The sequence below is a fragment of the Callithrix jacchus genome, chromosome X (assembly GCF_049354715.1).
Source record: "Callithrix jacchus isolate 240 chromosome X, calJac240_pri, whole genome shotgun sequence".
Lineage (NCBI taxonomy): Eukaryota > Metazoa > Chordata > Mammalia > Primates > Cebidae > Callithrix > Callithrix jacchus.
Window position 1 is genome coordinate 140,718,991 of NC_133524.1, and position 10,883 is coordinate 140,729,873.

A 10,883-nucleotide genomic window follows, 5' to 3' on the forward strand; every position below is an offset into this window, starting at 1 on the left:
CTACAAATGCAAAAGTACACAAATGTGATAAAATTAAAGTAAAGAGCTTCTGCACAGCTAAAGAAACTATCAACAGTGTGAACAGACAACCTACAGAATGGGAGAATTTTTTTGCAAGCTATGCATCTTAAAAAGGTCTAATATCCAGGATCTCTAATGAACGTAACCAAATTTACAAGAAAAAAAATTTAACCCCATTAAAAAGTGGGCAAATGACATGAACAGACATTTTTTTAAAAAAGAAGATACACATGCAGCCAACAATCATATGAAAAAAAAATCAACATCACTGATCATTAGAAAAATGAAAATGAAAACCACAATGAAATGCCATCTCACACCAGTCAGAATGGCTATTACTGAAAAGTCAAAAAATAACAGATGCTGGTTTTGGAGAAAAAGGAAGACTTATACACTGCTGATGGGAGTATGAATTAATTTTGCCATTGTGGAAAACAGTTGAAGATTTCTCAAACACATAAAGACAAAAATACCATTTGACTCAGCAGTCCTATTACTGGGTATATACCTAAAGGAATATAAATCATTCTATTCTAAAGATACATGTGAGCATATGTTCATTGAAACACTATTCACAATAGCAAAAACATGGACTCAACCTAAATGCCTATCAGTGATAGACTGGATAAAGAAAATGTACATATTCACCATGGAATATTATTCAGCCACATAAGAGTTAGTAATTACATCCTCTGTAGGAACATGGTTGAAATTAGTGGTCATATCCTTAGCAAACTAATGCAGGAATAGAAAACCAAGCAATGCATATTTTTACATATAAGTGAGAGCTAAATAATGATAACACACGAACACATACAGGGAAACAACATAAACTGGGACCTATTAAAGTGTGGAGGGTGGGAGGAGGGAGAGAATCAGAAAAAAATAACCAATGGAAGCTAGCTTAATATCTGTGTGATGAAATAATCTGTACAAAAAATCCCCATGACACAAGTTTACCTATGTAACAAAGTTGGACTTGTATCTCTGAACTTAAAAGTTTAAAATATATATATATACACACACACACATGCATAAATACATAAAAATAATATATGAACAAATACATAAAAACAAGTTGATTTGCAGAGGGATCCAGATAATATAGTCCCATTTATATAAAAGATAAAACATAAGAATAAACATTATATATATTTTGCTTATGTGTACATATGTAATAAACATATGAAGATATGGGTGGGAAGATAAATTCAAAATAGTAGTTTCTTTTGAAGGAGGGTATAAAGTATGGATAATGAAATCATGAAATGTCTAGGTACTTTAAACAGTGCTTACAATGCTTTATTTCTTAATCTGGGTAGTGAGTACAGAGGTTTTTGTTATATCTTTGAATACCTTTTTCAACCTTTAATATGAATACTTCATATTAAAGGTTAAAAAGGGTTAAAAATACCTTTAATATGAAGTAGTTCATAAAAGTTAAAGTCTTCTCTGCAATTAAGATCTTTCTCTGAGATTTACATGGGCTACAAATATTCTTACACTCTGAGCATTTTCTGCAGTGATCTTATGCACACTTCCCCAAACCTCCTTGTCATGTGTCTTCAAATCTTATTCTTCCCAAGTCCTTGACTATTTAACTAGAGAGGATATTAGCTGCAGTCTGTGAGTTGATATAGATTCAAATAATGTACCATGTCTCATTTCCTTCTCACTCCATTCCATGATTCCAGGATCCATGTATTCTAGTAGGGGAGAAACAACACTATAATTCTGTTTCCGATTTACGCTGTATAAAGCATTGTGTAGGACAGCCCTCCAAACTCCAACAGTTGCTCTTCTTGTTCCTTCCTTAACTGGGTCTTCATTTGACTAGTTTAGCATTTCATAAGGGCAGCTGCTTTTGTGCTATAGAGCATTTTATTTCATAGGCAGCAGTACATATCTCACTTTTTAAAGAAGAGTTAGCCATTATTTTGGAAAGCATCATAAAACATTAATTTATAAATTTTCAGACCAGAAGGGTAATAATATGCAAATCCCAAATAAATTCCATCCCAATGTGAATATTACAGCTCTGCAATTATGGAAGGAATCTAGACAAACTAACCTTGCTTCAGATAGCTGAATTATTTGTAGTACCATAAAAGAGACAGAATGTTAAGCTTTACTATTGGCAGTTTGGGGTAACTCCGTTACTCAGGATCTATAACCAGATCATCTTGGTGAAGGAAAGCCTATTAATTACCTTTATTCTAGGCATTGTGTCTTCTTTGTTCATGAGCTCATTCAGCAAGCAGCAGATTGCAAGCAGCAATTCCCTCAATATATGCAAAATGTGTCATTTTGTTCATCTGATTATTGAGACTCCTCTACACTGGATGACCTTTGGTGAGACTTTAGAGGGGACAGAAGTTTTATGTTCAACCTAGGTGCCCATTCTGAGGGGTCTATTTATATATCTCTTCTGCAGAACTCCTTGTGACCAGACTTCTGATTCTATTCCTTCCAAATTCCTTATCATACAGCAATGGCCATGAATTTATATTTTAAGCTTTCTCTCCTTCTAGAAAAACTGGACAACCAAAATGTAATGTTTAAAATTATGTCTACTTGGAAAATTTTATTCTTCTGTGTCATTTAGGGCCACTCCTGAGTGGGTTTAGCAACACCACAGTCCACTTTCTACTAGTGTGGCTCCATCTGTAACAGCTACAAATATTTCCTTTCCTGCAGTCGAATGTCCATTAGGAACTAGCTGGGAGGATATAGGTGTGGGCAGAGAGAGTTATAGCCATCTAGCAGGAATAGTCACATTGGGAATATAAGTTGTCTTTCCTACAACTTATTTTTCCTATTGGATCTGCTCAAGACTTGCCTTATAAATCACATTTCTACCTGATGGTAACTTACTTATTGTTGGGCCACATTTTTATTACTTCATGTTTGAATAGTACATAATTTATGGTGGAAAAATTAGATTACGTGTTCATATAATGCCTGGTTGTCAAACTTTTAATCTCCAGTAAAGCCCTGTAATGTGCCAGGACCTTTTTATGAAAGAATCATTTGGTGAAAGGGTCATAACCCTGCTGAACATTCAAGAGGACTCTACCTTAATTATATTTAGTCTTGCCTCAATTTCCTTTCAGCATCCATATCTGCCAAAGATACTTCTGACCACTGTACCTGAGGGAATAGTCCTCTATTATTTAGTTAAGCAATTTGCGTTTTCTTCAAATCGGTTAATTGAGGAAAGTTTTTAAAGAAGTATTTTTGATAATTTGGACACAGGGTCCCAAGACATTTTAAAAAATGTGTGTGGTTGACTGTGTGGCAATGGTGAGGATGGAACATAATCATACAATATACATTGGTAATATTGTATTATGTCAGAACACTATTTGCCAAAGCTATTTTGGTGCAAGTAAAAGTTAAACATAGCTTCCTTGTAGATATCATGTAAATAGCAGACTCTGTCTTTCATTTTAAGTTAGGGAGGGAGCTGTGGTGAGAGAGCAGGGGAAGAAAGCATACAGTAAACACTTGTTTTGTTTTGTTTTTTTACTTTACAAATTTCCACAGCATCTACTCTTGTCTTATTTGTGTTTACTGACTGTAAGAGAAAATCTTGAATTGTATTCTTTCTTTTGTCTGGCTTCTAACAGAGAATGTACATGATAAACCCTTTATTAACAAAGAAAATAGAGAGACAAAAGTTGTCTCATGAACTGAAAGAGAGGAAAGTTAAATTACAACAGCAATGAAGCCAGATGATTAAGAGAAATTAACACACTTTTGTGATAAAACAAAAGAGATTCTGAAGTGGGAAACTGGTTAGAATTTATTTCTACTGTGGTATATTTATCTGGTGCAAGGCTGTTCCTGATTGTGGATGCATTACTTTGAATACACTGATTTACAAATAAATTTCCCCAATACTGAGCTAAATAGCTCATTAACTTTTATTTCTTTTTACTTGAACGTAAGACATTGCATCATATTTCTGTACTATTATGCAGCAAAACAATACCAAAACCTAAAAATTAACTATCAGCAAGGACAGCAATGGGCCAGATAGATACTTCACACTAATTCCATTCCTGAATCATCAATCAAGTAGGTGCATCAAACAGCAGCTGGCTACCACCCCTAAATGTACTTACCTGCAAATGTAAGATCCCCAGCTTTCTTTGTTCTTCCTACTGAAAACAGGATTGTGTGCATTTTGTTTGGCTCTGTTTTGTCTGACTTTATATAATGACAAAAATGTACAAAAGAAGTGATGGAAAGGCTCAGTGTTAATGATTGGCTCCATTAATCCTCAGGGAGAGCTGTCTTTCAAGACCAGTTCAGTCATTATTTTATGAAACATGTTTGCATCAATGAATAAGTGTCAGGAAAATTAGTGTGGGGCCTTTTGCATGTGTGACATATATCAGTATGAAAAAAAAGGGATTGTAAATGAGTCAGGGCTTCCATTAGAATTCACATTATCAAAACAGAAATGTTGCAGTAAATGAGATAAACAATGTGTTCACTAGGCAGAGAGACACTGAAAATTAGAGAAGACTGAATTTTGACCTACTCAAGCTCTCTCGGTAACAGCATTTAAGAAGTTTTAATAACAACTGTTCAGGTTATAACTTGGATTCTCATTGCTTCTCCTTTGTTTACTTTCTGTTCCTTGCTCTTTGTCTTTTTGTTGTTAAATTTCCTTTAACTGTCTTATGTCTTTCTTTTGGGCATTTATAGTCAATTTAATTCCTCCCCCTAGAGTGCTTAGACTTCAAAGTGTCCAGGCTTAAATGTTAAATTCCTAAGAAGAAGTAGCTTAATGTAATGGAAAGAATATAAACTTTCTAGTCACACCAGTTAGGGATTTAGTCCTGACTCTACCACTTAGGAAATGGAATAATCTTGAGGGGAGTATCAGGAGGTGTTCTTTGACTTCATTGAGCCTCAGTGCCTTCATCTTTGTATCAGAGATAATGAAACCTTTCTTAGCTCTCATTGTCAGACCCCTATGCATAATCTCAGACTGACCTCTCTTTTGGAATGTCCTTTCTCTATATCTGCATTTAACTAACTAATCCCTACTCATCTACCTTTCAAGTCTTATTCAAGCAAGTATCCCTCAAGAAGACTTAGAGCTCACATATTGGAATGCTTCCACAGTAACATTTGCCGTATTTTTTATTCTTAGCACTAAATAAGTGCCATATTTACCAGTTAATATAGCATATCAGAATTATATACATGGGCGTTTTTCTCACCGGACCAAGGGTTACATGAATATAAAATTCATGTCATCTTACTCTTGCTACCCCAGCATCCACCACAATGCCTGCTCTTGGAGAACTCCTTAATAAGTTAATGTTTTTAAAACTTAATTTTTTTGGGAGGCCGAGGTGAGTGGATCATGAGGTCAAGAGATTGAGACCATCCTGGTCAACATGGTGAAACCCCGTCTCTACTAAAAATACAAAAATTAGCTGGGCATGGTGGCACGTGCCAGTAATCCCAGCTACTCAGGAGGCTGGGGCAGGAGAATTGCCTGAACCCAGGAGGCGGAGGTTGCGGTGAGCCGAGATCGGGCCATTGCACTCCAGCCTGGGTAACAAGAGCGAAACTCTGTCTCAAAAAAAAAAAAAAAACTTAATTTTTGAACTATAATTAATATTGAAGATTAGATTGTACATTTCATATAAAACATCTTGTGTGACTGGCAAATAGGTGGTTGTTAGGTCTGTTTAATCTAATTTAAAAAGTCATAATGGCAACTCAGTGAGAAGGTATGATTTCTATAGATGTTTTTTTCCCTTGGGAATCATGTTAGTTATAGAGTAGATAGCTGTGAGGCTCAAGTCAAGTTCTGCTGGCCCAGGGCAAATAAGCAAAGGCCATTGCTTAGCACTCTTGCCTAGTGATTAATGGGTAAAAGTTAATTATCTGCTGAATGAATGAAAGAATAAAATGCTATTTCCCTGTGAAGCTCTGTTTTGTTCTTCTGGGCATATTTAAATTCTTTCTTCTTTGTGGTTTCATATAACATTTTTCATATTTATTACAGTGCTTTACATGCTATAGATGTTCTTTTTTTTCTGCCAAACCTATGAGGTATTCCTAAACAGGTGTTATTCCGTGTCTTATTTATTCTAAATACCTAGCAGTGTCTGCTAGAATCGATAGTCAATAAAACTATCTAAAGCTGGGTTTTATAAATGTTAACTGGATTAGTATTCAAAAATGTCCTTCTGGTTCTTTCAACCATTAAATATGCTAAAACTTTAGCAAGTCACACTTTCTTAGGAGGTTTTAAAAATCACCCACTGAACTGTTGCCACCTAATTTACAAATTGCTCATTAGATACTGAAAATTAATACCTAAGTAAATGTAAGTTTGTATAATCAAAAATTTCAAACCAGTGTAGTGTGGCAATAAAGATTTCTTATAAATAGTGAATCATCTATTATAGATTTCCACCTAATAATACTTGACTTGGGCTAATACTTACATACAGTGTTCTCATTTAATTGTGCATGTTAGGGGGAACTGTAACTCACTGCCGTTTAGCCATGGGTTCTATGATAGAAGAGATTCAACCTGGGAAGTCACTTTCTATTGATGATTCATCATGTGGGCAACCTTTGATAAATAGCATCTATTTAAAAGTTTTAAGTTTAAGAAGAAAGAAAAAAATCTATTGACTTTATTTTTCAATAACTATTTCAAAAGATATTCCTTGGACAGATATATCCAGGTGTTTTTTGAGAGCAACACTGCATGCAGAATTCATTGTTTTTTTTCCAAACATCTGTGTCTATTATCAGTAGGAATGTAGATAAATGAGATTTCCTGGAGATCATCTGGAATTGAGTAAGAGTGCTCAAGTACAGCCAAGTTGGGAGTGGACTCACTTAAAGCTAATAGGAGGGCTGGATATGTAAAACCATTTTCATTGTTGCTTTTGAGACAGAGCGCTGACCTTACCAGCAAAATGGCAGCAATTTGAAAGCCTTCCTTTTAATATGATAACATGAAAAATCATAAGAATCTTTATTATGATTACACAGCTCATGAATTCATATTTGATGTGGTAATAAATGAATAATATAACATAAATAAATAATATTCATACAAACTAGTTGAAATCCAGATAAGCAAAATAAATTGACATAACAGTGAAAGAATTGGCATTATTCTCTGGAGAATAAAGTGATAAATAAAAGGTTCAAGAAAGAGAGTAGATTAATATGATGGATAGAAGACAGGACTAGTTTGCAGCTCCCACTCAGACGGACAGAGCAGCGTGTGGAGCCTCATATCTTGAACTTTTGCTCCAAGAACTATGTAGGAAAGCCAAGAGAATCCACAGACCTTTTGAAAAAACTGAATCAGTGCTGCAGGCTCTCAGAGATGCCGAAAAACTGTGAGTCGTCTTCTCTCAATGGGGATGCTCCTGGTCTAGGGCAAGTTCTCAGCCTTGGTCACCAGCTACCTGGAAATAAACTCAGTACTATTTGAGGAAGGAACAGTGAGGGTGAAACTGACTTTTAGGACTCTGGGCTGTGTGGGCGAGGGGTAAGGCCTGTGACTGCCAGTTTTCCCCCAGTTCCCTGGTGACCTGTATGACTCAGCAGGGGTGCATTCATAATCCTCCTGGAACCTAACTCCCTTTGACTGGGAAGGCACACCCAAGGAGAGGCTGGGCTCAGACATGCCTATTCCTGCTGTCACCTAGTGGTCTTTCTCTACCCATCCTGGAAGCTGAAGGCAAATGTCACAATCTTTTGGGAGATCTATGACCCTGCCCACCATCTGAGAAACCTGAATACAAAGTGTCCTTAGAACAAGTTTGCATCCTTCCTATAGGACCCACAGCTGATGCATTCTTGAAAGCACCACCTCCCGGCTGGAGGCCAATCAACACAAAACCAGCGTGCTAAACAAAAACACAACCAAGGATTCTCACAGAGTCTACTTCATTCCACTGCTACCTCCACTAAAGCAGGTGCTGGTATCCATAGCTGCAAGACCTGAAGATAGGTAACATCAGAGAACTCTTGGCAGAAACTCCCCAGTACCAGCCCAGACCCTGGTACCTCCACTGGGTGGCTAGAGTCAGAAGAACAAAAACAATAACTACAGTTCACTCTCAGGAAAACCCATTCCTAGGGGATCCACATCAGGAGAGCACCCCATGGGACAAAAGAATCTCAACTGAAGCCCTTGAATCCCAGAACTTCCCTCTGAAATAGGCTACCTAAATGAGAAAGAACCAGAAAAACAATTCTGGTAATATGAGAAACAAGGTTATTTCACATCCCCAAAAGATAATACGATATCATCAGCAATGGATTGAAACCAAGATGAAATCTGTGAATTGGAAGGAAAAAAATTCAGAAGGTTGATTATTAAGCTAAATAAGGAGGCACCAAAGAAAGGTGAAGTCCAACTTAAAGAAATCAAAAACATGATATATGATATGAGAGAAAAATTATTCAGTGAAATAGATAGCATAAATAGCAATCACAACTTCTGGAAGTCAAGGACACACTTAGAGAAATGCAAAATGCATTGTTAAATCTCAGCAATAGAATCAAACAAGCAGAAGAAAGAACTTCAGAGCTCGAAGAGAAGGCTTTCAAATTCACCCAATCTATCAAAGACAAAAAAAAAAGAATTTAAAAAAGCCTCCAAGAAGTTTGGGACTATGCTAAATGTACAAATCTAAGAATAATTGGTGTTCCTGAAGAAGAGAAATCTAAAAGTTGGGTAAGATATTTGAAGGAATAATTGAGGAAAAATTCCTGGGTCTTGCTAGAGATAAAGACATCCAAATACAAGAGGCTCAAAGAACATCTGGGAAATTTATCACAAAAAGATCATCACCTGGGCACATAGTCATTAGGTTATGTAAAGTCAAGATGAAGGAAAGAATCTTAAGAGTTGTGAGGCAAAAGTATTGAGTAACCTGTAAAGAAAAACCTATCAGATAAACAGACGTCTTAGCAGAAACCCTATAAGCCAGAAAGGATGGTGGTTTTATCTTTAACCTCCTTAAACAAAACGATTATTAGCCAAGAATTTTTTATGCAGCAAAACTATGCTTCATAAATGAAGGAAAGATAAAATCTTTTCCAGACAAACAAATGCTGAAAGAATTCTCCAGTACCAAGCCAGCAGTGCAAAAACTGATAAAAGGAGCTCTAAATCTTGAAACAAATCCTTGAAATGCACCAAAAGATAAACTCCTTAAAGCATAAATTTTACAGAACCTATATAACAATAAAACAATTTAAAAACAACAACAAGGTACTCAGGCAACAAATAGCACAATAAATAGAATAATACCTCATATCTCAATACTAACATTGAATGTAAATGGCCTAAATGCTCCACGTAAAAGATACAGAATGGCAGAATGAATAGAGCTCACCAAACAAGTTTCTGCTGACTTTAGGAGACTCTTACAACACATAAGGAGTCACATAAACTTAAGGTAAAGGGTTTGGAAAAATATATTCCATGCAAATGGACACCAAACATGAGCAGAAGTAGCTACTCCTACATCAGACAAAACAAACTTTAAAGCGATAGTAGTTAAAAAAGACAAAGAGGAACAGTATATAATGTTAAAAGCGTTAGTCAGACAGGAAAATATCACACTTCTAAATATATATGCACCTAACACTGGAGCTCCCAAATTCATAAAACAATTATTACTAGGCCTAAGAAATGAGATAGACAGCAGCACAATAATAGTCAGGGACTTTAATACTCCACTAACAGCACTAGACAGGGCATCAAGACAGAAAGTTAACAAAGGTGCACTGGATTTAAACTATACAACAAATGGACTTAACAGATACAGAATGTTCTACCCAACAACTACAGAGTACACATTCTATTCATGAGTACATGGAACGTTCTCCAAGATAGACCATATGATAGGCCACACAACAAGTCTCGGTAAATTTAAGAAAATCAAAACTATATCATGTACTCTCTCAGACCACAGTGTAATAAAATTGGAAATCAATTCCAAAAGGAACCTTTGAAGACATGCAGATGCATGCCCATTAAATAATCTGCTTCTGAATGATAACTGGGTCAACGATGAAATCAAGATGAAAATTAAACATTATTTGAACTGAACAATAATAGTGACACAACCTATCAATCCTCTAAAATACAGCAAAGGTGGTGCTAAGAGGCAAGTTCATTGTCTTAAATGCCTATATCACAAAGTCTGAAAGAGGCCAAATAGACAATCTAAGGTCATACCTCATGCAACTGGAGAAACAAGAACAATCCAAATTCAAACCCAGCAGAAGAAAAATATAACCAAGATCAGAGCATAGCTAAATGAAATTGAAAGAAATAAATACAACAGGTAAATAAAAAAAAACCCTGTTCTTTGAAAATATAAATAACATTAATGGATCATTACTGAGATTAACCAAGGAAAGAAGAGACTATCCAAATAAACTAAATTAGAAACAAAACAGGAGACATTACAACTGATACCACAGAAATACAAAAGAGTATGAAAGGCTGAACACCTTTATGTACGTTAACTGGAAAACCCAGAGAAAACTGATAAATTCCTGGAAATATAAAATCCTCTTAGATTATACTAGGAAGATATAGAATCTCTGAATAGACCAATAACAAGCAGTAAGATTAAAATTATAAAAAATATTATCACCAAAAAAGGTCCAGGACCAGATGGATTCACAGGTCACATATTCAAAGAAGAATTTGTATTAATACTGATACTATTCCAAAAGATAGACAAAGAGGGCATTCTTCCTAAATCATTCTATTAGCCAGTATTACCCAAATTCCAAAACCAGGGAAGGACATAACAGAAAAAGAAAACTAGAAACCAGTG